Source organism: Physeter macrocephalus, chromosome 8 (genome assembly GCF_002837175.3).
Source record: "Physeter macrocephalus isolate SW-GA chromosome 8, ASM283717v5, whole genome shotgun sequence".
NCBI lineage: Eukaryota > Metazoa > Chordata > Mammalia > Artiodactyla > Physeteridae > Physeter > Physeter macrocephalus.
In genome coordinates, this window is record NC_041221.1 from 13615161 (window position 1) to 13639896 (window position 24736).

The window sequence follows — 24736 nt, forward strand, 5'->3', positions numbered from 1 at the left end:
GCTCGTTGTACACTTTGACTCTCTGCCTCTGCCCTCCCATCTCCCCCGTTACCCTTAATAATCAGCTCATAATCAGTGATGCTCTGTGTTTTCTTCAGAAGCAAAACCTTCACCCCCAGAGACCTTGTTGGAGTGGAAGCTCTCGTCTTACTGAAGAACGGGGGTTTGCTGCAGCCAGGGAGTGGGCGTGGCAGTGGGCCTGGGGCCTGGACAGTGTCCCCCGGCCCCGCAGGTGGTGTGGGGCTCGGGCCCGAAGGGGGGCCCCGGGTGTCCGGACACCCTGTTCGTGCACAGCTTGCTCTCAGTCTCCACCACGGTGAGATTAGATGTCCAAGCTCACACCTGGTTCTTGAGTAACCAGCTTTCAGTTAGATGTCTTCTGCACTCACGATGGCTGGCTTCTTACACAAGCCGACTTGAGGGCGACGTCGTCGTCCCGTCCTGTGGGTCTGAGGGCCCAGGCTCCAGCCGGGCAGGCCCAGGGGTGCCGGGCGTCTGCGAGGGTGGTGGGCCCCAGGTGAGGGGTGCAGGCGAGGGCCTAGGTTCCCAGGGTCCTGGGGGCAGCTTGTGACTTCTGCTTCAGGTTTTTTAAGTTAGCCTGTTCTTTGGGTTTTCTGTATCTTTTTCGTCAGTTGCTCTTCCTGGGAATCTGTCCTGTTAGCTCTGTTTTCAAGTTTATTGCTCCAAAGCTGCTCATAATTCCCTCTTAAAAATTTCCGCAGCGTTTGCTTATACCTCCTTCTCCTTTGCTTCTGACGTCGTCCACGCCATCGCTCTCTTTATCTTGATTCTCTTGCCAAAACTCTGCCACTTGCACTGATCCGTTCAAAGAACCACCTTTGTGGTTTTCTGTATGCTTTTTATTTCATTAATTTCTACTTTCTAAGTTATTTCCTTCCTTCCTTTTGATTTACTTTCTGTTTTTCTAACTTACGTTTTAGGTCATTTGTTTTCAGCCTTCTGAAATTTTCTACCACACACTTAAGTGTAACCTTTGACCCCTTTAAGAAGTTGTAGCTGCGGCCTATAAGTTGTGATATGACACATTTTTGTTACTCTTCCATTCAATAGATTTTCTAGTATCTAATTGATTTATTTTTTGATTGTTGATAACTGTTTTGAATTTCTAAGCATATGAGAATTTTTTCCAAATATGTTTTTGTTTGCCTTTTTTTTGTTTTTTTTTTTTTTTGCATCAGTACATTTTGGTCAAAGAATATACTCTGATACTGACGCCTGTCTTCTGAAATTTGTTAAGACTTGTTTTATGGCCCAGCATACGGTCAAATTTTGGAAATGCTCTGTGCATCTTTGAACAGACTGTATTCTGTGGTTGGTGAGATTAGTTTTGGTAGGTTCGTTATCATGCTGTTTAAACTGTCTATGTTAGGCGTCGGCAAACTGTAGCGCATGGGCCAAATCTGTCTCGCCACTTGCTTCTAGAAATAAATTCTTATGAGATCACATCCACACCCATTGGTTTATGTTTTGTCTATGGCTGTTTTGCACTGGGACTTGGTTGAGTAGTTTCAATAGAGACCGTCTGGCCTGAAAAATCGAAAATGTTTACTATTAGGCCCTTTCCAGAAAATGTTTGCCAGCTCTTGTATCCTCGTTGATTTCTTGTATCTATCTGTTTTTATCAACTACAGAGAGAGGTCCGTTAGACTCTCTAGTTATCACTGTGTATTTGCCTATTAGTTCTTGCATTTCTATAAATTTTTAAATTAAATTTTAAATAATTAATTAATTAATTTTCGGCTGTGTTGGGTCTTCATTGCGGTGCGCGGGCTTCTCATTGCGGTGGCTTCTCTTTGTTGCGGAGCTTCCATTATAGGTAATTACAAGATATTGAGTAGAGTTCCCTGTGCTGTACAGTAGGTCCTTGTTGGTTCTCTATTTTATATATAGTGTTGGGTCTTCATTGCGGTGCGCGGGCTTCTCATTGCGGTGGCTTCTCTTTGTTGCGGAGCACAGGCTCCAGGCACAAGGGCTTCAGTAGTCATGGCTCGCGGGCTCTAGAGTGCAGGCTCAGTAGTTGTGGCGCACGCGCTTAGTTGCTCCGCAGCATGTGGAATCCCAGACCAGGGCTCGAACCCGTGTCCCCTGTGTTGGCAGGCGGATTCTTAACTACTGCACCACCAAGGAAGTCCATCATTTCTATTAATTTTTGCTTTATATGTTTGGGGCTGTGTTATATTAATGGCACGGTTTTAAAATTGTGGTATCTTTTTTATGAATGAAGTATCTGTCATATGAAGTGATTGTCCATCTCTTCTAGTGTTTTTTTGCCTGTAAGTCTGCTTTGTCTGAAATTCATGTAGCTGAACCTTTGCGTAGTACTTGCCTTGTATACTCTTTCTATTCTTTCATTTATTTATTTATTTATTTATTTATTTATTTATTTATTTATTTATTTTTGCGGTACGCGGGCCTCTCACTGTGGTGGCCTCTCCCGTTGTGGAGCACAGGCTCCGGACGTGCAGGCTCAGCGGCCATGGCTCACGGGCCCAGCCGCTCTGCGGCATGTGGGATCTTCCCGGACCGGGGCACGAACCCGTGTCCCCTGCATCAGCAGGCGGGCTCTCAACCACTGCGCCACCGGGGAAGCCCTAAAGTGTTTTTTTTTTAACTGAAGTTTGATAATCTCTTTAAAAAATTCTGACAATGAAAATTTTTTAAAACTGGAGTCTTTATTTGGTTTACTTTAAATGTAATTACAGATAGATTTGAGTTTAAATCTACCATCTTATATTTTACTGACTGTTTTATCTGTGCTATGTTTATTCTTTCTTTCCTTCTCCTTTCTTGCTTTTTTTTGAATGGATGATTGATCCTTTCTTTTTTCTTTGTTTCTTTTTTTTCTTTGACCACTACCACTAGGAAGTTATAGACTCTTTCTGTTCCTTTGATGGTTTACCCAGAAATTACAACATTCTTACTTATCAAACATCTAAAATTAACTAGTACTTTACCTTTCAGGGGGGATCCAAGGGCTGAGATCACCCCTAACTCTCCCTTCCAACTCATGTGTTATTGTGTATTTAATGTTTTTAACCTCACAAACCTTTGTTGCTATATCCTTAGTATTACTTCTGTTTTTGATTTGTAGATATATCTGCCACTTTCTTTGCTCTTTTTTCTTTTCTCATCTTTGACTTTCCATCTGAGATCACTTCTTCCTGCTTGAAGTGTACGTGCATTAGAAATTCCTTTAGTTAGATTCTGATGGTGGCAAGCCTTCCCCAGTTTTGTTTAGTTTTCCCTGCTCCTTCAGAGATGCATTTGCTGGTTGTAGAATCTGGGTTGCCAGTCGGGTCCTTTTATCACATTGATGACAGCCTGTGCTGGCCATTGACATCCTTCATGTGCGAACAAATCATTGTCAGGCTATCTCTCCTTTGCAGGTAATCCGCCTTTTTTCTCTGGCTTCTGAGATCAAAATTAAAAGCCTTTGTGCTTCAAGAAAGTGAAAAGACAACCCACAGGATGGGAGAAAATATTTGCAATCCACACATCTGACAAGGGGCTGGTACCAGCACGTAGAAGGAGTTCCGACAAGGCTGCGCGGTCAGTGCCTGAGTGCCAGTGGTGCTTCCGGCCGTATGGCACGTCTCAGGAGGGGACAACGGTGGGGAAGGCCCTGCCACCCGCCACTGGTTCTGAGCTGCGCCCTCCTGCCTCGTGCTGTCGCCCCCGCCCGGACCCCCGCGTCCACCCGCGTGCAGGAGAGTCGCTGCTCATCTCTCCAGACGTTGCAGGCGCATCTCCATGCTGTGCAGCTGCAGCCTCTGCCTCTGAGGTGCTGATCAGCGCTTCTCAGCTACGGTGCAGCGGTCACGTCCGCTAGCGCCGCCCACTGCGGATGAGTGAGGAATGGAATGAAAATGCAAGATCCCGACATCCACAGCTAGCCATGATGGCATGAAAGGGACCAGACCGCACATCCCGCCTTAAACAAAGGAAAACAAACAAAAGCGTGTGAGGCTACCGACTTCAGACATGCCCAGCAGGAGCGCCGGACGGTGACCCCGCGAGAGGGTGTGAGCGGGGCACCCCTCTCCCAGCTTATCACCCGCAGCGGCCAGCTGAGCGCAGGGAGGGCAGGTGGAGACAGAGGCTGGCGCCCAGGGACTCCGTGAAGGCTGGAATTTGTGGGGATACCGGAGAGGACAGGATTGCATGACTCAGGAGCTCTAGAGAGCTGAGAACGGTACCCCCCGACTCGTCCTTAGGCTGTGTTGATCTGCGCACGTGTGTGGGATGCCACCAAGGTCGGGGGAGCCTGGAAAGGAGTAGATAGAACCGTTCCCTCAGTTCACACGGGCTGTGAATGAAGTTGTGTTCTCACCAGCCAGGTGGAAAGACCTCACGGCTCAGAGGGTGTCGGGTAGGCACCTCGGAGGCCATCGCCTCCCCCGCAGATGCAAGCCTGCTCGGGACCCACAGAAACAAAGCTTGGGAAGGTCAAACAACTCTGAGAAAGTTAATGACACTCCCAAACAAAGCCTGACAATATTTGAGGGACCACAACAAGCTCATCCCCCGACACGCCGTGTTCACAGTGTCTGGGAACCAAGCAAAAATTACTTGTCATGCAAACAGGTGGGAAAACATAACCCAGAAGTCGAGAAAAATCAACTAGAAACAGATCCAGGTGGATCCACAACTATCCATATGGTAGAATTAGCATAGAAGGATGCTAAAAATGTCTGTTATAAATGTGTTCCATGTGTCCAATGACACAGAGAAAATATGCACAGAATGAGGAGAAAATAGAAGATATAAAAAAGACCCAAGTCTTCTAGAGAGGAAAATGCACTGGGTGGGGTTCACAGTGGGTCAGACACTCAGACCCAATATTAATCTTCAGTATTCTTGAAGACATATCACTAGAAACTTTCTAAAATGAAACACAGGAAAAGGACAGGGAAAAAAAAAACAACAGCATCAGTGGAACCATATAAAGAGGGATAACAAACATGAAATTGAATTCCAGAAAAGAGGTGTGTGTGATGGAAATTATTTGAAAAAAATAATGGCTAAAATTTTGCAAATTTGATGAAAACTGATTTTCAAGAAGATCAATAAATCCCAGGCAGAAGAAACATGAAGAGAACTACACCCATGTACATCAGAATCAAATTTCTGGAAATCTTAAAGGCAGAGGATCTTAAAAGCAGCCAGAGGCAAAAACCTACACTGTACAGAGGAAACAGAGATGAAGTCACAGTGGACTTCTTGTCAGCAGTGGTGCAATTCAGAAGAGGATGGAAGGGCATCTTCAAGATATAGAAAGAAAAAAAGCTTCAGCCTACAATTCCGTAGCTAACAGAGTCTCTTTCCAAAGTGAAAGCCAAATAAAGACTCTTTTAGACATTTAAAAGCTGAAAAAAAATTTATCACCAGCTGACTTGAACTCCAGAAAATATAGAGGAAGTCCTCTGGGGACAAGGAAAGTGACACCAGACAGGAATTTGGATCTGAAGGAATAAAGAGCAGCAAAAATGCAGGAAAATGTAAAAGACTTTGGTCGTCTCATTTTAAAAAGTCCTTTAAAAGATAATTTACTGTTTAAAATAAAAGTACGAACAATGTTTTATAGAGTTTATAAGTAGAAGTAAGAGGTATGGCAGGAATATAGCCGAAAATCTAGAAGTGGGGAAATGGAAACTAGTAAAGTTCTTAAAATACATGTGAAGTATTATAATATTATTGGAAAGTAGACAGTGATATACTAAAGATATACATTGTAAATTCTAGGGCAACCATTAAAAAAAACAACAAAGAGGTATAGCTAATAAACTAATAATGGGAATAAAATGGAATCTTAAAAAAATCCCTAATCCAGAAGAAGACAGAAAAAAGGGGAAAATGAAACAAACAAATCCAGATAGGACAGATAGAACGATAATAGATTTAATCCCAACTATATCAATAATCACATCAAATATGAACGGCCTGAAAACTCCAAATAAAAGGCATTTTGTCGGAGTGTCAGAGCAGACAGAAAAGATTAGGTAAAAGTGCTTTCCACATTAAAGACAGAGGTAGGTTAAAAGTAAAGGGTTGGAGAGATAGATACCATGCCAACATGAATCACAAGATAGCCCAAGTGGATATATTAAAATCAGACACGTTATATTTCAGGACAAGAAATATTGCCAGGGAAGAGAATGTCTCCTCATAGTGATAGAAGGGGTCGGTTCATCAAGAGAACATAATATATTGAATATATGTGCACTTAACAAGAGCTTCAAAATACATACTGCAAAAACTGATAGAACTGAAAGGAGAATTAGACACATCCACAATTACAGTTGGAGATTTCAACACTCCTCTTTCAATAACTGACAGAACAAATAGACAGAAAATCAGTAAAGATAGAGAAGACTTGAACAACACCATCAATCAGTTTGACTTAACTGGTGTTGCTAGAACACCCATCCAGCAACAGCAGGGCACATATTCTTTGCAAGTACACATGGAGCTTTCACCAAGGTAGACCAAATTCTGGCCCATGAAAAATATCTCAGTAATTGAAAAAGGACTGAAACCATACAAAGTATTTGCTGTGATCAACAGAGAATTAAACTAGAAGTCAGTAATTGAAAGATATCTGGAAAAATCCTCAAATATTTGAAAACTCAATAAAGACACTTTTAAATAGCCCATGGTCAAAGAAAAGGGAAAGACAAGGGAAGTTTGATAACATTATGAACTGAGTGAAAGTTAAAACATAAGGTATCAGAATTTGTGGAATGGAGGTAAAATAGTTCTTAGGCATCTATAACATTAAATGATCATATTAGAATATAAAGCAGTTCTCAAATCAATGATTTAAGTTTCAACCTTAAGAAAAAGTAAACAAAGGAAAGAAATAACAAAGAGCAAAAATCAGTGAGATAGAAAACAAACGGTAGAAAAATATCAATGAAACCGAAAGTTGGTTCTTTGAAAGAATCATTAAAATTGGTAAACCTCTAGTTAGACTGATCAGAAAAAAAAGAGAGAAGAAAAACTACCAAAATCAGAACTGAGAGGGGACTCTCTAGCTCACTAGAGATCCTAAGGGAATATTCTGCAATGCTCCATGCCAGGAGATGTGACAACACAGATGAAAGGGACAAATTCCTGGAGCAAAAGAAATCACTAAAACGTATTCAAGTCAAAATAGATAACCCAAATAACCCTGAATCTATCAAAAAATTCAATTTGTATATAAAAACCTTCTAACAAAGAAAACTCTTGGCCCAGATGACATTGTTGATGAATCCTATCAAACATTTAAGGAAGAAATAGTACCAATTCTACACAAAGTCCTCCGGTAATTAGAGGAGGAGGGAACACTTCTTAGCTCATTTTATGAGGCCAGCATCACCCTGGTACCAAAACCACACACAGGCTGTGGACCGATATCCATCATGAACAAAATTCTGCCTGAATTAGAAAATTTTAGCAAATCAAACCCAGCAATATGTAAAAAGTCTACTGCACCATAACCAAGTGAGATTTATCCCAGGAATGCAAAGTTGGTTTAACATTCAAAATCAATCATTATAATTCACTTTATTAACAGACAAAAAAGAAAACCATATGACTCTCTCAGTGGTGCAAAAAAAAAAAAACATTTAATACTCATTTGTGGTAAAAAAAAAAAAAATCTCTCAGCAAACGAGAAGTAGATGGCCTCAGTCTAATAAAGGGCATCTATGAAAAACCTACAGCTAACATCCTACATAATGGTGAAAGACTGAAGCTTTCCTTCTATATTGCGAGCAAGGCAAGGACATCTGCTCTTATTCACCACTCTTATTCAACATTATACTAGAAGAATAAGGCAAGAAAAAGAAAGAAAAGACATACAGAAGGGGAAAAAATAAGTAAAAATATCTTTACTCACAGATGGCATGATGGCCTATGTGGAAAATCCTAAGAAATGCACAAAGTTACTAGAACCAGTGGGTGAGTTCGGTGAATTTACAGGACACAAGGTCATTATAACAAAATTAATTTTATTTCTACATAGTAGCACCGAATAGTTAAAAGCTGTAACAAAACACCATTTACAGTAGCATCAAAAGTATGAAATTCTTAGGGATAAATATAACAAAACAGTGCCAAGAGAAATCAAAGCAGACCTAAATAAATGGGGAGCTGTTCTATGTTAATGGACCACGGGACCCAATGTTACTAAAATGTCAATTCTACCAAAACTGTTATATAGATTCAGTGCAATCGCAATCAAAATCCTGGCAAGGCTTTTTGTAGAAATTTACAAGCTTATTCTAAAATTTACATTGGAAATCTGAGGACCTAGGAGGGCTCCAATAATTTTGAAGAGGCAAAGAAAAGAGTGCCTGGCTTTAAGACTTCCTCTACTTCTATGGTAATCTAGACCTCGTGGAACGGCAAAAAGGTATACATGCAGATCATTGGAATGGAGTAGATTCCAGAAACTCACCCACACATTTATAGTAAATTGATTTCCAACAAAAGTTTCAACATAATTCAATGGGGAAGTGAAAGTATTTTCAACAGCTGGTGCCAGGACCATTGGACAGCTATGTGCAAAAACAGTGAACCTTCGCCCGACTTCATCCCATATTAAAAAATTAACTCAGAATGGTCTGGTTGCCCAGACCTAATTATGAAAGCTAAAGCTATAAGGTTTATAGAAGAAAAAAAATGTTGTATTTGCATACAATGTAATATTATTCAGCCTTAAAAGCAAAATTATGACACATGCTACGACATGAATGAACCTTGAGGACATTACGTTCAGTGAAATAAGCCAGACACAAAAGGACAGATACTGTGTAATTCCATTTATATGAGGTCCTTAGAGTCATCAAGTTCATAGGGACAGACAGCAGGACGGTGGGGGCCGGGGCCTGGGGAGGGGATGGGAGTGAGTGTTTCACGGGGACAGAGTTTCAGTTTGGGAAGATGGAAAGTTCTGTGGAAGGACGGTGGTGATGGCTCCACAACAGTGTGAATGGACTTAACCCCACTGAACTGTACACCGTGAAATGGTTTAAATGGTGATTTTTATGTGTGTTCCACCACAATTCAAAACAAACAAACAAAAACAAGGACGAAAATTAGCCAGTAGGCCTGGGTTTGGCTTCATCAATGGCAGACGGGGCTGGCCTGGCGGGAGCCCCTCCTGCAGGGTTAGTGGGTCCGGGAGGGAGGAGAGTGCAGGCGAGGCCGGCACAGCTGCTGTCCTGGGGACGGGAGCCTCAGCGCCCAGAGGGGCCGGGAGGCCCAGAGGCTGTTCCGCTCCGTGTCCATCCGTGCAGGAGGTGGCCTACCTTCAGCTGGCCCTGCGAGCCCGCAGGGGAGGTTGAAATCGCTTCGCGGTCCGTCCTGGGGTGTGGTCTCGGCATCTCTCCGGCTTGTTCATTTATGGGCCATCTGTTGGGCCTCCTTATCAGGCGGGGGGAAGTGACAGCACTTGCAAAGGCCTGATAGGCTGTGTCCCTGGTGTTTGCTTAAGTTAGTGGACCATTCAGGTCATCGGGACCTGAATCAAGTTCATTCATAACTGTCTGCTTCCCTGATGTGCAGTCTTTTTGATTTTAAAGTAACTGCGCGTAGTTTATTCACCGAGTATTTTTCCAGTCCTGCCTAAGTACATTTGTGTTTGTCTTTAACTCTCAGGCCTTCCAGTTGGAAACCTCTGAGGACGATTGCTGACCCCGCTGACCCTGCTGACCCTGGGCCGCGGTGAGTCAGGAGAGGGAGGCACCTGATGCTTGAGCCGCGTGCGTGTGTGTGCGTGCGTGTGTGTGCGTGTGTGCGTGTGTGTGTGCACGCGCGTGTTTATTCCTGTTCCCTGGAGCAGCCCTGGAGTGGGTCCTGCCCCGGTGGTCTGGATCTGACTCTGTCGGCAGACACAGAAGTCTATCGCCTTGAGAGCCAGGCTCGCTGATCCAGCTTCCGTGACATTGAAGGGACAGAGCAGGGCACAGCCGGGCCTTAACACGTTGTTGGATTTTCTTAAAGGGGTATACACTTTAAAGTTTTCTCACAGCCAAAGGATATTTATTATAATCAGAATACAAAAAAAAAAGTCCCGGTAACGCGGTTCCCCTTCTGTTTTTTCCTGGAGGGATGAGTGAAGGGGCCAAGCTAAAACTGCTGCTGCGTGGAGGGCATCTCGGGAAGTGAAGAGTGGGCGTCCCCCTAGCAGAGCTGGACCCAGCTTTTGTTAGCAGACCTGGAAGTCCGTGAGTCTTTTGGAGATGGACGTGGCTGTCCAGCTGAGTCGTCCAGGGCTGGACTGTGACCCGGAGGTCAGGGAGCATGTTTGCCACCAGGATGTTCTGCTACTGTAGGTGGCTCCTCTGGGAAGCCCGGTGGAATCGGCAGCTGTGGCAGAGAGCACTGGTCAGATGGCCTTGGTTCCTCCGGGGCTGAGGATAGAACCTGGCCGCAGAGTGACCGCCAGTGACCCGGCCCTCTCCCGTGCTCCCGCGTCCTGGCTTCGGGCCGTCCAGGACCTGCCTCGCAGGCTCCACGCTGACCTCACCTTCCGCGCGCAGACGCGTTCTCGGGGATCTGCCGCGTTAGGTGACTGAGTGACAGGTTCCTTCTGTATTAATCCAGCCTTGATCAGAAGGCCTGCCCCTGCCGTTTCTTCTTTGGACCCAGGAGACATCTGTCACTTAAAGTGCTTTCTGCAGAGAGCGAGTCCAGCCATTATGTTTGGAAGTTTACAAGTTTCACGGTGGGATCCCAGCTCTCCGTGGGCAGGCAGTTTCCCCTCACGTGTAATAGTTACACGGTGTTCTGATAGCGACTCGCCTAGCCGGTTAAGAACAAGCTCTGGGGATGTGAATAGGATGAATGCAAGCCGGTGTCAGTCGCATACTTTTTATATTTATAGTCATGACTTATTGGAAATAATGTTGCTTAAATATATGAGTGGAGCACTGCAGTTAAAATTACTTTGTTTAGTGTCTCTTTATATTTTATTAAGAGCGCTCATTGGATAACTGGAAATATAAATATGACGTGCATGGCAGCTCTCAGCTACCGCGTTCTCTGAGCACCTCGTCTCCACCATTCTGAGTCAACAAAAGTTTATTTGCTTTTTTTGCCCATTATTGATTGAGTACACAGCTTGTGGTTTTAGCTGTTAAATTGTTGCAAGCTTCTGTTCTGTGCAAAAGAAAATCAAACTACATTGTGTCCTAAAGTTGAGCTCTCCATGTATTCCTTTCCTTTTGATTATCATCTGGCAATGGGGGAAGGATACTTGGGGCTAAAAGGGTTCTCTCCCTCGTAACTGCCCCTGCCCAGGATGTGGCCTGCGATGGCCGCGGGGGCTGTGGGCGGCACCAAGAGCCTTTTGGTGTGTGAAGCACGTCGCATCGTTCGCGGCAGGCATGTGTCCTCAGCACTGGTTTGTTTCTGGAGGAGGGTGACCGGGGGCCCTGGTCATCACCCAGACCTCTCCCAGAAAGACGGGACTGGGGGAGGTTGGAGATGGAAATCAGTTTGCTCTCCCTGTTTTCTGGGAACGGGACCTCAAAGTTCTTTAGCAATTGAGGGCTGGGAAAAGGGACGGGGAGAAGAGTGGCAAGTTGGAGACGTGCTTTTCAGCTCCGGGACAGTCAGATTTATAACCAGACATCCAGCAAGATTAACTCAACGTTTACAAAAAGAAATGACTTTTCAGTTACGCATGTACGACTTACCATTTTTTAGAGGCAGGAAAGATATAACCCCCCCGCCCAAGCTAGTAATCATCAGTGTTGAAATTTAAAGCAAGTCATTCGTTTGTGACTTGAACTGGCACCTCTCAGAAGATGTGCAAACGTCTAATAAACATCTGAAAAGATGTGCAACTTAGTCATCAGAGAAGTGGAAGTTACAAACCACAATGTGGTTTGATGAGTGGAAGGATATGAGGTGAGTGGGCCAGGGTGGGGGGCAGCGGGGCTCATCCATCACTCTTTTTTTTTTTTAAACATTTATTTTATTTTTTAAAATTTATTTATTTTACTTTTGGCTGCGTTGGGTCCTCATTGCTGCGCGTGGGCTTTCTCTGGTTGCGGCGAGCGGGGGCTGCTCTTCGTTGAGGCGCGCGGGCTTCTCATTGCGGTGGCTTCTCTTGTTGGGAGCGCGGGCTCTAGGCACACAGGCTTCAGTAGTTGTGGCACGTGGGCTCAGTAGTTGTGGCTCGTGGGCTCTAGGGCGCAGGCTCAGTAGTTGTGGCTCGCGGGCTTAGCTGCTTCGCGGCATGTGGGATCTTCCTGAACCGGGGCTCGAACCCGTGTCCCCTGCACTGGCAGGCGGACTCTTAACCGCTGCGCCACCAGGGAAGCCCCTCATCCATCACTCTTATCATTGCTATTATGCATGTCAGCTCTGAGCCGAGCACTTAAAAATCCCTCACTGTTCAGTTCTCTTCCCATGGTGCGGAGCGAATGTTACTTGTGTTTTTCTGAGGAGGACGCAGGTTCAGGATGAGTCCTTTGCCTGTGCTCACGAGCGGCCCCCTGGGGTTCAGAGCCCTGCCGTGCCCCGAGGGCAGGTGTATGTGGTCCTGTCCCTGCCGGCCCCTGGCACCCTGGTGGGCACTTGTGCTGGTCGTCAGGTCCTGCGCCAGCCCTGCAGGATGTGCGGTTGCTGCCCGGGAGGGAGAGGCTGGGGGAGAAGCCGCGAGAGTGCTAGGACCTCGGCTGCGCGGACCCTTGGGCTCTGGGACCTGAGAACGCCCGCCTCCAGTGTGGCCCCAAGGCAGCATGTGTAGTGGCTGCTCTGTGGCCCCCTCACTGATGAATGGTAGAACAAACAAAACATCTCTCCTACATAGCTTATTGCAATTTTAGCTCCCACGAGTTTTCCATTAACTTTTCTTACAAGTTTTAAGATGACTGGAAGGTTTTCTTAGTCTTTCTTAGGTACTGATGCTGAAACAGTGCCTTTCCCTACCCCCCCTGTGGCCCACGTGGACTGCAGACTCAGAACTCAGTCCGGGGGTGGGGGGAGGGGGGCAGGCGGAGGGGCTGCGAGGGCGGGTGGGGTGGGAGGCCCCCATGTGCAGCCCCCTGCATGGCCGTGTTTGAGGACGGGTTCTCTTTGCTCTAAAGGTGACACGAGGGGCTGAGCAAAGGGCTCAGACTTTGACGGGCCAAGTTGTGTCTGGAGGAGCCTGGTATCCTGCAGGGTAAGCTTTTTCCCTTAAAAAACAGTCTTAACAGTGTTCAGCATAATTGTTTAGACTTCGTAACTGCTGGAGAGACAGAAGGTTGGAGCTTTATAAGCCAGCAGGTAATTTTTTGTTAATATTTAAATTTTAATTAAAGAAGTGATACGTGCTTATAAAAATTAAACACAGAACCAAATCTAATAAGTAATCAAAATTCCATTCTTTACTCTATCCCAAATCCCACCCTTTTTCCTGGAGGGAACCACTATAAATGGTTTGTGGTTTATCCTTTCACAGCTTGTCAAAATACACGTAAGAACACACGGGCACAGAGTTTCTAAAAATGTGTTTATGTGTCATGATATCCATCTGTGCAACTTAATTTTAACTTGCTTGGGGGTCTTTTACTACACATAGATCTACCTCATTTAAAAAGACTTAGCTTCCTCTTTTATGCACGTTCTAAAGAGCATGGCTGTATATACATATACGTGCGCACACGCTTTATAAGAAGTCTGGGTGATAGTTTCAGAGCACAGTTACCCGGTTATCAGTTTCTTAGAGCCAGAGTGTGCTTTCAAGACTTGAGATGTGTTTGTGTGTCTCAGAAAGTGTCATAACTGGCACACTCATTCTTGTATTGAGGGGCTGGGGGGGGTTGGGTGAGCGCATTGGGACAGTCCTCTGGGAGGGTGATGATGGGCCTCGAGGCTCTGCAGTGTCTGAGCGGCCCTGCCCGGCCCAGATGCCTGACCTGCTGGAAGGTGGACTTTGCCCCCTGCCCGTGTGGAGTCTCTGGCTGGTGCTGTTTGTAAGTTGGAGGGGTGGGCGTGGCTAGGCTCTACATGGACAGTGGCCTGGGCCGGATTCCCTTTCCACCGAGGAGTGTCTGTTTTCTGGAACATTCCAGGCTGCGTTCCTGTCGTTGGCACACATATAAAGGGTTGTGTGCACACGTGGTTACATGTGCTTTGTTGCCTGGTCACCAGTGTTCGGTAGCAAAGCCGGGTCCTTCAAGTATCTAAAGTGCAAGCACAGCAGAAGCAGATGTGGGCCGGGGCCTCCGTCTGGCTCTGCTTGGCCACAAGGCCACCGTGTCCCACAGACGCCGTCTGCCTGGCTGCTCCTTATCTCTCGGTGAATAGAACTGAAAGAGGAAGGATCCTGTCGAGCCCAGCGCCATGCCTGAGCACCAGGACGCTTGCCGCCAGCTGGCCAGCTCTGCTCCACGGGCCGGAACAGGACGGGCGGGGATGGGCGTCCGGGGAAGCGCCTTCTGGAACCGCGAGTTCCCGCGGCCGTCTCGCGCACTTGGCTCCGGCCTTGCCTGAAGTTGTTTCACACTGGCTTGTGTGTGAATTGAAATTAGGAAGCGTGTCCATGGAAACATAGAAACCCCAGGACCGAGGCAGGCGAGGGACAGTCCAGCTTGCACAGCCCAGCGCAGATGCTGGAGAGAGGCCTGGACCACGAGTGCCTGTCGGGTCGCGCACGTGTGGCCCCTTCTCGGGTTTAGGGCTGCTGTGCCGTCTTCCTGGTCCCCCCAGCGACGGGAGCGTCTCTCAGGGGAGCTGCTGGCTGGGAGCAGACCCGGGAGGAGGGAGGCCCTGCCCGGCTGCCCACCTGCCGGAACCCTCGCTGCCTCTTTGCTATCGCCAATAACCTGCCTCAAGAACTTCCTGGATTTTCTGTGTAGACAATCATATCACCTACAAGTGACGAAAGCCGGTTTCCTTCTTTTTAACCCTGATTTCTCTTATTTCTTTTCTTGTCTTATCACCGTGGCTGCAGTGAGCTTTCGGGGGAGTAGGGGCCGAGATGCCGGACGTCCTTAAACAGTTATGGGTGGTGCTGAGCGTCTTCCGCTGCTTTTCCTGAATCTCATGACGTGATCGTGTTGTTTTTCTTCTTTTGTCTCTGTTGACTTTTGTCACGAGACTAATTGAGTTTCTGTGGTAGACCTTTCCTGTGTCCTGGCATAAACCAAATTTGGTCATGATGTTTTGTTTTGTTCTTAACTGTGTGACCGGAATCAGTTTGCTAAGGTATATTTATTGAGAACGTCCAGTCTGTGTTCACGCATCTGATTGGCCTGCTAAGTAACAGGCGTCTTGTCGTTTTCCTGATGTTTGCTGGATGCCTGTCGTGTTTCTCCGTTAAGTAAATGCTGGTTTGGAGTCTTCGATGTTATCACCTCACGGAGAAGTATATGGGGAGCGTATCATCTTAGGGGGAAGCATATAATGAGTGTATGTAATAATTTTAAATTGCTCCTACTTTATTGAGCGTTCTCATCAGGGAGTGAGGTTAGATTTTGTTAAATTATCTGCCCAGAATTCTCTGTAAAGAAATATAATGGATTTTATTAATAGATTTCCTACTATCAAACCATCCTGGCATTCATGGAGCAGACCCCACTTGGTCATGTTGCATTATCTTTTTAATGTGCTGTTAGATTCTGTTTGCTAATTTTAAAGGAATTTTTGTATTTATATTCATAAGTAAAGAGCAGTGGGTCTCAAACTTCTGGTCTCCTTACACTCTTAAAAAATTATTGAGGACCCTACCAAGCTTCTGTTTTTGTGAGTTATATCTACTGTGGTTCTCAGCTGGGGGAGGTCCTTCCCCCACCCAAGGGGACATTTGGCAATATCAGGAGATGCTTTTGGTTGACACAACTGCTGTGCTGGGGTGTCTCTACTGGCATCCGGTGGGTAGAAGTTAGGGATGCTGCCGAATAGCCTACAACGCACCGGACGTCCCCGGACAGAAGAGTAGCTGGTCCCAAATGTCAATAGTGCCGCAGCTGAGAAACCCTGCTCTTGACAGGCAAGAGCTTAGAAATCAACACAGAACATTAAAAAATTTTATTTAATCGTTCATTTAAAAGAGCAGCCATAAACCCATTACATGTTAACATAAATAGCATTTTTTAATGAAGAAGAAGTACATTTTCCCAAACTGAAAAAAAAAATGTAACGAGGAGAGGGCCGTTATTTTATATTTCTGCGATGTAACTAATCTCTCAGGCATCTGACCTAATAGGAGACCCCTGAAATATCTGCTTCTGCATTCAGTCTGTTTTACTGTGTTGTTTGGTGGAGCTATGCGATGAAAATTCTGCTTCACCAAGTATGTGCTTGGACAACAGACGACTCTCAGACTCCCCCCACCCCACCCCGGGGTCCTCCCATCACACTTGAGAACTGTTGATCTAGACAAGTCTCCTTTCTGCTTTCACTCTCACATTGTGGATTCAGCATCACACTTCCTTCATAAAAAGGCATTTGGAAATTTCCTTCCTTCTCTGTGTTCTGGAGAATGTTAGGTTGTGTCAAGATAATCTGTTCTTATAGGAGTGGTAGATTTCTCCGGCGAGTCATCTGGGTTTGGTATCTTTCATTAGAGGTAACTCTGACAGACAACTCTTTTAATTCCATAAAACTAGGTCCGTTCAGACTTTCTATCTTTTCTGTGGTCACTGTTCCTGTAAATTTTTTTCTCTTAGAAAATTATCCACGTCATCCAAGTTTATTTGCATAGAGATGTACAATTATTTCCGTGATTTTTAAAAAACTTTATTTTTTTTGATGGTTTTTCTCTCTTTTCTTATTTTATGTATTCTTATTGCTCTAGGGGGTGTATCTGTTTTATTAAATTTTTTGAAAACCAGTTTTTAAAGATTTAACTATTATAATGCTTTTTTTTTTCTAACTCATTTTTTGCTTTTACCTTATTAATTCCTTCAGTTATTTTTGTAATTCTAACTTTCTGAATTGGAGGCTTAACTCTCTTATTTTCATGCTCTCATTTCTAAAGATTTAAAGTATTTAATGTGATAAATTTTCCTCCAAGCACTGCTTTAGTTTTCATTATGTTTTCTAGAAATTCTGCAGTTTGGGTTTCTACTTCCCCTGGAGAGGAGCGTCTAAGAGGAAAATACTCATGTTTGAGGCGGGTGGTGGGGTGGGAAAGGCCTTTTCTGTTTCCTGATTTCTAGGCAATATTGTTGTGTTTTAATTAGTGTTTGGGATTTGTTGAAAATTTCTTCGTTGCTTAATTTATGGGCACTGTTCATGAATGTTTCTATGAGCGATCGAGAGAAAGTGTGTCTTCTCTTATCAAGTGCAGGATTGGCTACCTGTCCTAAAGATCCACTTCATATGTCTTGCTGCTGCATCATCTGTGGTCTCTCTTAATTCTTGACCACTGTTCTTTCTTGGATTAAAAGAGATGTACTAACATCTATTATTAGCATGCTTTGATTTGTTTCTATGGCATCCCTGTAATTTCTGCTTTATGAAAAGTAAAGCTGCATTATTTGGTACATAGATATTAAACTTATATCTTCCTTGAGAATTTTAGTTTCTAGGATTATAAGTAGTCCTGCTTTGTCTCATTAATTTCACGTGCCTGATATTTTATTCTCTGATATCAAGATTTTGAACCCTATTTTTTGGGCATTTCCCAGTATATATTTAGTCATTATTTTCGACCCTGATGAATTAATTGTTTTGGTTGAGGTATCCTCTTACACCTAGCAGAGCTGAATTGTTTTTCACAAGCCAGTATGAAAATATTTCCCTTTCTGTAGCTGATCTCAGCCCATTTGTATTTGTATCCATGGGCTTGGATTAGTGCTGTCCCTATTTTGTGTATTTCAAGGGTAAATACACGTAGAACGGTGCCCATACATAAACACACTCACTGATTCTGTACGTGGTGTCTGTTCTCAGCCTTTCCGGTGTTTTGTTTTGTGTTTGGTAGTGCTGACCCGATAGATGGGAAAGCGCGTTTGGCCTCAGTGGTCACCGAATACGCGTAGCTTTATGTCAGATCCTGGGTCCCCTCCTTCTGGATAATGTCTATTGTTTCTCTACTAGGAGTGACAGTAAGATGCCCTGAGACCTCCCCTCCCCGCGGCCTGGCACCTGCTTCCGCTCGCCCCCCTCCCTCCCCCGCCTGCCCTGCTCGGTTGCCGTCCCGTCGGGCCAGCCGTCTCCACCTGGTCTTCTCTCTCCCCTGGAACACGCCAGAGCTCCTTCCGGTGGCCGGGGCGTGTCCTCCAGCCGTGTGGCGGGCACCGGTTCGGAACCACTTGTCCCCACGTGCCAGCCCCCTTCACGGCTTAGGGCCTCTCTGCTTCAAGTCTGCTTCTCCATCTTACTGTGCCATACCAGCGTTCTTCCCGCGGGTGTTTGTCGGCGTGTCTTTCCTTTGCCTTCAGTTTCTGTCTTTCTGTGACATCGCGTCTTAGCTTTGTCTGTCTCCTGTAAATCTAGCAGACAGCTGGAGTTTTAGACTGCCCTTTATACTTGTCGTGATCAAGTGATATACTTGTTTATCACTGATAATGAAGGGCTTTCTACTTCATTGTCATCACGTCATCATTATTTACCATCCTTTTCCTTTGCTTTCCTGCCTGTTCTTGAATTTAACCTGTTAAATCTGTTCACCTGTTCCTCTCCTTGGAGTGGTACCCTTCTGACACTAGGATGCCTGGAGACCGAGATAAAGGGTATCCGTGTCTCTACTTTCCTCCCAAATAGCGTGAAACCTGAGAACCAGGATTTGGGCTCAGTGTTTTCACAGCCTCACTCCTGGGCACGTACAGCACCGTGCCGGGCGTTTGCGCCTCTGCTCTCTCAGAGTCCCTGCCGTGGCCGGACAGGCTCTGGGCGTCGTCTGCAGACGAGGGACCGAGGGACCGAGGGACCAGGAGCCCGGGGAAGTGACGCTGGAGCAGACGGCAGGACACGTGGGCCCCGACTGTGTCACTCCCCGCCCACTTCTCCCTTTCCACCCCTGCCCTCCCCGGATGCTCGGCCTGCCTTTTTATCCTGTTCTTTCTCTATCCCAGATGCCCATACAGTTCTGATTGCAGCAGCCCAGCGGGTGCTGAAGTCCACGACCAACCGTGACCACCACATTCACCCTCGCCCGCACCCCCGAGCGTGGGGACCCTTCCCCGGGCAGCTTCCACCACCGGCTCATTCTTCTGTGGGCGTGTGTGTGTCCCCCTGTGGGAGGGTGGGGCTCGGGGCTGCCCGTCCCATCCTGGCTCTGTGGTGCCGGGAACTTGGCTTTATCGGGGCTTTATCACGGACCTCGGAGCAGCTCCACTGTTTGGCGGCCGACAGCTTGTTTTCAGTTCGTGGTTGTGCTTCTGTTAATCGGTAACCAGCCCCCGGCTCTTGGTTCTCCGAGGAGTCTCCAGGGGTCATGCTTGTGACCCCTGACCTCTGGAGTCTGGGGATGGGCTGGTGGGTGTCTGGGGAGGTGGGCGTGTCCACAGCCAGGCCGCAGGACGGGTGTGGTGGAGAACACATTCCAGGAGCGCAGGGGGACGTCGCGAGAGACCAGCGGTAGGTGCGAGTGTCAGGATAGTGCTTTATGATTTCTCTGTATCTTGATGCTGTTTTGCGGAAGGTTGATAGATTGCTGTGAGGGTGCAGGCTTCTTCATTTGGGGTAAGTGCTGTCTAGTGGAAACGGTTTCCCCTTTAGTAAAAAAATCCTCACACCCCAGATCTGGTGTAAGGAGCGAAAACTTGAGGAAGGAGGGAGTTTTGGTGGCTGGTGCCAGCAGGACGTGGGGGACATGGGACATCCATTTGGGTGTTTTTTCTCTGCTCTAGGTACCTCGTGTTGGACGTGCTAGAAAAATACCTCAACCAGCAAGCAACACGTGTTGTCTTTCTCAGAAGCCATGTTGCTCATAAAGGACCTGCCGTTGAATGCTTTGCAGTAAAGACAGACTCTGATCTGGGGTTTCCCGGGCCGCTGGGAGGGTCTGTTGCTCTTCGGGTTTGGAGTCTTGGCGTCCACTGTGGTTTGTCAGTGAGGAGAGGACCCGGTCACCATGACCGTGCACCTGCCCAGCCCCTAGGCGGGCCGCCCCTGCAGGAGGTCAGGTGCCCAGGTGGGGGACGGAGGCGCGGCGCCAAGCCTGCGGCGCGTCCATCACAGAGCGCGTCCAGCAATCGCTAACTGTAGTGGAGGCCACGTGCCACGTGCCGCTTGGGGTCGGGGTGGGCGAACGCCTGCGGGCCTCGCTGCCTGTGGAGGCCCCGGGCCCCGGGGAGGCAGCACGGATCGACATGAGATGCGCGCGAAGCCCCACCTTCGGGCCATCTGTTCTTCGTCGATTTATAGGGCCCTTCTCGGTTCCCAGGGCGACGTTCCAGTGGGCGGTGGCGCCGAGGTGACGGTGCAGACAGACACCAAAATGCCCGGTGACAGGTGCTGCAAGGAGCCTAGCTGGGGGTGTGGCAGAGTGACGGTGGGGTGGACGCTGCGGGGGAACAGACAGCCCCCCCGGGGGTGGCAGGAGGTAAAGGGCCCCAGCAGGGGCGCGCTGGAGCGGGGACAGACGGGCTGAGGGACGGCAGCACGGACACAGCGCCGCTGGTGGGCAGCAGGGCAGCACGGACGGCGGGCCCGGCAGCCAGGCTGGGGGGCTGCTCTCGGTTCAGTGGGGCCCCCGGCAGGGGCCCGGCACCGTCGCGGCCTCAGCGGACGGCGGGGGCGCGCGTGGTGCACGCGTGGGCGCGCGTGGTGCACGCGTGGGCGTGTCCTCCTTGGCCGAGGGCGGGGTGGGGGGGGCAGGTGTGTGGAGCGTCGCCCCCCCCCCGCCCCGCTGTGCGGCGTGGCCTCGCCGGGACGGAGCCAAGCGCCGCCGGGAGACGCCGCACCTGCCGGCGCCGCGCTGCGCCCGCCCGGCCGGACGTCTGTCCAGTGTCTTCCGCCGCCTCGCAGGGCAGCCATTTTCCAGGAGCTGCGCGTATCCTTGACCTTCGGCCTGGATTTGGTGGAAAGCGGGCGGCCTTTCCCCGCTTCTCTGCCCGCTCCTCACTGCTCTCCGTGCCTTGGCGGCTCGGCACTGCTGACCTGTACTTCTTCTTTCAGTGTGGGGCGCTGGTCAGGCCCCAGCTTTCAGTCTCCGAAAGGAGGCGACGACAGCCACGGTCTCTTCCCCGATGGCCCCCCGCCTCCTCCGTGCGGCTCCAGCTGGCCGTGGACAGCAGCCCCCTCTGCCCTGGGCCCCGCAGCGCTGCCCCCGGCCGCGCTCCTGGCCGCTCCTGCCTTCCTGGCGCGTAGGGCACAGAGTTTGGGTCACGGGTGAAAAGCGCCCCTCCCTGGACCCAGGCAGGAAGCGGGATCCTCTCTCCCAGCCTCCTTGCGGCTCCTTCCTGGCCAACTGGGCCGCGCTGGGGGCAGCATAAAAGCCACCTGGTGGGGCTCCAGTGCGTGCACGTGCTCCCGAGGCACCGTCCTGCAGGCTGGCGCCCGGAGCCCACAGGTAAGGGCGGGGCTGGTGAGCTCCTCCCCGGCAGAGCCTTCCTCCTTCCCTCTTGTGGGGAGAGAGGATGGGAGTTCAGGGCCGTGCATCTCAGGCCCGCGGTCTCCAAGTCTGCACCCTCTGTGGGCTCCCCTCGTCCTAAGCTCTGGCTGCAGAAGAGTGGGGTTGGGTTAGTTGTTTATCCAGGGACCCCTCGCCACCTTGGCTGGCCTCGAAATTTGAAAATTTGCTCCTTTTTAACGTATGGAAGGTCCCGCAGTTTGTCTGTCCTGACCCTGAGCTTCAGGGGACGGGCAAGGACCGGGGACCTGAGAGTTCTTGTTTTGGTACGTCGTGTGCCCGACTCCAGTGCTTCACACTCGATGCTGGAATCCGTCAGGCTGTCACAGCCGATTGATTTCTGGGTCTGTAGTGTCTCCCTGGTCAGGGTGGTCGAGAGCCTTCTTCTGCCACAAATGTCACGTGAGTAACAGGAACGACAGAGCCCGACGGTCCAACGTGGGACCCCGCGGCCCACGCGCAGATGCCGAGCCCTTGAAAGCCCAGGGCCCGCGAGCGTTAAAAACATACACGGACTTCAAAGACCCACACGAAGGGGTGATACACAACATCTCATTATTGCCTTTTTAATATTGACTGCATGTTAAAACGATGATATCTTGGCTGTGTTGGGTTAAATAAAATACATCATTAAAGTGAATTTCACCTTTCACTTTTAAAATATGGAACTAGAACATTTAAATTACACATGGGGCTCACGGTGTCTCCCTTGGCCAGCCCGCTTTGCCTGCGACGGACCGTGATTCTGCTGAGAGAGAAGGGGGGCGGGGGCCGATCGGCTGTCACTCCTGCTTCCGCCGGCTGAACGGCCGTCTCTTCGGCCATTAATGCATCCATGCGATGAAATACTCTGCAGCTGATTTTACCAGAATGAAGTCGGTGACGCTGATGCTAACATTCCCGGGCCCTGGACCTGTCCCTCATCCAAGGACTTTGCACAATTCGCTCATTTCACCTTGTCTTCCCCACTGTACAGATGAGGAAATGGAGGCTCAGAGAGGTGCATAACTTTCTCAGGGTCACACAGCTCGTTGGTGGCGAGGCCAGGGTTCGAACCGAGGTAGTGCTCTCCGTGGTCTCCACTACTTTTGCAGAAGAGGAGAGGTTTGTACTGACCCGAAAGACTCTCCTGCTGTAGTGCTCAGTTCCTTCAGGCTGCTCTCACAGACTCCCATAGACTGGGGGCTGATGAGAACAGACCTTTATTTCTCACAGTTCTAGAGGCTGGAAGTTCAAGATCAAGGTGCTGGGACTCCCCTGGTGGCGCAGTGGTTAAGAATCCGCCTGCTAATGCAGGGGGACACGGGTTCGATCCCTGGTCCGGGAAGATCCCACATGCCACAGCTACTGAGCCTGCGCTGTAGAGCCCGCGAGCCACGACTACTGAGCTCACGTGCCACGACTACTGAAGCCCGCGCGCCTAGAGCCCACGCTTCGCAACAAGAGAAGCCACCGCAGTGAGAAGCCCGCGCACCGCAACGAAGGACAGCCTCCCCTCACCGCAACCAGAGAAAGCCCGCGCGCAGCAACGAAGACCTAATGCAGGCATAAGTAAAGAAATAAAAATTTAAATAAATAAATAAATATAAAGACATAATTAAAAAAAAAGAAAGATCAAGGTGCTGGCAGATTCGGTGTCTGGTGAGAACCCGCTTCCTAGTTCACAGCTGGCCGTCCTGGCACTGGGTCCTCACATGGTAGAAGGGGGCAGGGAGCTCTCGGGGGTCACTTTTATAAGGGGCTCCACCCTCATGACCTAATCACCTCCCAAAGACCCCACCTCAAATGCCACCCCACTGGAAATGACTGGGATTTCAGCGGTGAATCTGGGGGGAGACGAAACCATTCAGTCCATAGCACAGAGCATGGAGGGAGAAAGGCAAGTTACAGAGTCCACAGTATCACAAAGTGTGATCATTTGAAATCACCACATTTGAAAACTACAAGCGTCAGAAGAAGAGACACCGGACTCCACAGCAGTCGGCCTGGGGGTGGGACGGGGCCGCGGCAGACACTTCCCTTCTTGCTGTGCACTTCTGCATGGTTTCACATTTTTCCAGCCAAAAATTTATTACTCCCTACTCATTTACAGAATCTTGTTAATTTTCAAAATCTTTTAAAAAACAGAGTTCAGAAGTTGGGGTGTTGTCTGCTGGAAGCATTTCGCTGGAGCTGGAGAACTGGGCGGGCCGTTCTCCCCCAGGCCGAGAGGTGCAGCCTTGCTGCGTGTCCCGCTGAGTGGAGGGTCCGAGGAGTTCCCCCCGCCCCTCAGGCCTGGTTTTAGGAGTCAGTGAAACAAAGACCTCTCTAATCTTCTTCCACCCCACCGTCTTCTCTGCTCCCCGCAGAGACTAGCAGGTTTCTTTGCAGCTGTGAGGCTCAAGTGTTCTCAGATCCAGGGGAAATCTGCCTTTCAGTGGATGTGGGAAAAATAGGCATTTCCTGAACGTTTTGGTTGGTTTTTGCTCCTTGCTGTTTAAGACACGATTCCTATTTCTGGTTTTGCAGTTAGCTGGCCTGGCTTTGACTCCTGACTCTGCTGCATATTCGCTGTGTGACTCTGGGCAAGTTGCCTAACCTCTCTGAACCTCAGTTCCCCCATCTGTAAATGAAGCTGCTAGGAGTGCCCGCCTCCCGAGAGAGCTGTGAAGAGTGAGAGAGCAGACTCGCAGAGCCGCCAGGACGCCCAGGGACGGTGACCTGCGTGCAGGGCGCTAGTTACAGACAGCGGTCACCGTCACCAGGCAGGACCGTGAACTCCAGCTGGTTTAGGGGTGTGGCCTGAAATTCTACAACTCAGGTTCCCCCTCCGGTGAGCTGGGAGGGTGGGGGGGCCCGCGCTGGCCTGCTTGCTTGCGGCAGGGGCGGGCGGGTCTGCCAGTGCGTCCAGCTGCCGTCCACTGGCTGGGCCGCTGAGCCACCTGTGGATGCAGCGGGCTCGCGTGAGAGCCACCCAGCCGGTGGGGGCAGCTACCCCCGAGGGAGGAATGAAGCCTGTCTGCAGGCGAGGGGGGGGCTTCGTGGTTCCATCCTTTCAACTCAGCAGCCTCGAAGGTCCTTCTCTTTGCCACTTCCTGGAGCTCAGAGCAAGTTGGTGGCTGTGCGTCCCATTTCTGGAAGCAGTGCGGGGCCGGGCACGGGGGCGGGGAGCCCCTCCCCACTGTTGGGGACGTGGGAGGTTGGGGTCCAGCCCAGCTCCCTCCTCCTCGT

The 24736-nt window shown here is 48.8% G+C and overlaps 1 protein-coding gene across 1 annotated transcript in view; it reads left to right on the forward strand.

Annotated features, from left to right (window-relative positions):
- The window catches only part of AGPAT3 (1-acylglycerol-3-phosphate O-acyltransferase 3), a 109599-nt gene that overhangs the window by 25500 nt on the left and 59363 nt on the right, over positions 1 to 24736 (forward strand). Inside the window, exon 2 of the mRNA XM_024120301.3 lies at positions 9667 to 9732. The gene's annotated coding sequence lies outside the window, so the exon portion shown is untranslated. The remainder of the gene's footprint in view (positions 1 to 9666; positions 9733 to 24736) is intronic.